The sequence below is a fragment of the Leiobunum rupestre genome, chromosome 7 (assembly GCF_980474605.1).
Source record: "Leiobunum rupestre chromosome 7, qqLeiRupe1.1.hap1, whole genome shotgun sequence".
NCBI classification, from domain to species: Eukaryota; Metazoa; Arthropoda; class Arachnida; order Opiliones; family Sclerosomatidae; genus Leiobunum; species Leiobunum rupestre.
Window position 1 is genome coordinate 60,815,194 of NC_143390.1, and position 2,520 is coordinate 60,817,713.

Genomic DNA, 2,520 nt, shown 5'->3' on the forward strand with positions numbered 1-2,520 from the left:
ACGTGTTAATATATAAAAAACCGTTGGGTACAACTTGTTTATAAGCCTCAAAACAACATTGTACGTGATCTAACAAAGATGGCCCCGCTTGACAATTTACCACGTTATGTACTGTTAAGAAGTCTACAAAGACGATGTAAATATACTTTTACAAGTAATTGATAATTATTACCGCGCCACCCTCAGAAGTAATTATTTTTCTACATTTAAAAATATCTAACACGTCCCCAACGCAACTGGACCCCAAAGCACTACCTTAGTTTATTATAGAAGTGGTAATATTAAAAATGATAGTTTCTTAATCTCATTCTCCTTATCTTTCGCGAACAAAACATGTTCGAATTCTTATTAGACCAGACCGATGGTACGGTAATATAAAACAATGTATACGTAAACGATTTATGTACGTGAGGCATTGTTAGATTAACTTTACACGAAAATGGTTTCCCCTGTTTGGGACAACTTAACCAAATATTGAAACTTGTACAGTTTTCATATCAGGTAATCATGTATCCGAATGAAAATATCCATAGATAGCGACGTTTATACCTAAAAAATGCATTGCATGATTATAATGATTTTATTTATGGAAGACCCCTTTCATTAACCATAAATCAGATGATCACGTGACGCGGCTTTTTGATCGAACCATATAGGGAAACTTGTTCTTGAAATGTCTTTTGGCATTATGTAATTTACCCTTTTCAACACATGTTTACGTGAGATGACCCCAAAGACCCTTCCTAACGGACGACAGGATATACTATCTTTACTGTCATTAACGTATTGACTATGTTAAAAACTTGAAATATCCAATAAAAAACTCCCTCATTTCTTCACCCCAATATAACCTTGAATACACAGTTTACATTTCATAAATTTTAGGCTTATTATTTATGATGGCCAGGCTTAACAATAAAACTTTACCACGTAATGCACAATGTTTCTCGCGCGTCCTCATTAACGTTAATATAAAATTAATACATGATGCCTTGTCATAATATTTATCAGCTTACACCCAAGGCACTACCTTAGGCCTAGCGACTTTAAATTCGACGTTTTAGGTTAATATATATAAAAATCCTTTAGGGACAACTTGTTTAAAAACAAGCTTGATCTAAAGTAAATATGGCAAATTTCGTAAAAAATAACAAAGATAGCCACACTTTTCAATACACAGAACCCGTTTGAATATGAATCATTAAAGATGGCGGACAAAACACATGAATTTCCAACCAAAATTACTAAGAGTGCATATAACAACCGCTAAAACCAGCCTAAAAGCTTTACCCCGTTATGTGTTGTTAGCGTAAATATGAATCATTTTTACCGCGCTTCGGGAAGGCGCGTTTAAGAGTCTATACTTTTTATGTGCATAAAGATTAATAACCTAAAAACCGTTAAAAAGGGGCCCGTATTAGGGGTGACTTATATTTGAAACTTCTACCCGAATCCAAAGATACCAGTCTAGTGGTGAAGCATTGACAAATGTTAAACTTTCACCAGCAATCTTTATGGAAGACCCATTTCAATTACCGTAAAAAGGATGATCACGTGATGCTGCTATAATCATTAACGAACCACATAGGGACAACTTGTTACCCAATGAGACACCCCTGGTGGGACACTATAAAGATGACCACGAATGACAGGTTATAACACGATACAAGCTTTATCCCGTTATGTTCAGTCATTAAAAGTGAATCATTTTTACCACGCTTCCTAACGGTTATTACAACACAGCTTATTATGATGTAACCTTTTATTATACCTTTAACTCTCAATTTCTTCCTAAGAGTTCAACCAAGACACCACTTGTTAATTGGTCGATACATTTTCTCCCTAATCATTTCACATGTTAAAGAATTTTCAAGTCAAAAATGACTAAGAGTTCTTATAACAACCGCTAAAAGAGAGACCACTCGAAACCAGCCTACAAACTTTACCCCGTTATGTGTTGTCAGCGTAAATATGAATCATTTTTACCGCGCTTCCTAACGTTAAAACACAGCTTATAAAACTCATTAATATTTACTTCTTAAGATTACTTAAGACGCTTCCTAACATTGATGTCTTGACAGGTAATACTTCCACGCTAACGTTTATACTAGTAAATACAAACTTTACCCCCCTCCACTTGTTCATTGATCCTTTTCGCGCTTACATCATCATAAACGCATGTTAAATTCGCGCCAAAACTTTAACAACCATATAGCAACCAGGTCAATTACCGCTAACGGTTAATTATAAAGATACAAACATGTAATAGAGTACAAACTATACCCGTTTCCCCGCCAAAAATGCTAATGAGTTGTTAACCATCTAGCAACCAGGTTAACTGGTAATTATAAAGGTACAAACTTTACCCGTTTCCCCGCCAAAATTATGTCAAACATGTAATAAACCTAAAGAGTTTAACCACTTGTTGATCGACGCTTACAATTTCTAACGGTCTTTAGAACACATGTTAAATTCGCGCCAAAACTTTAACAACCATATAGCTACCAGGTCATGAACCCT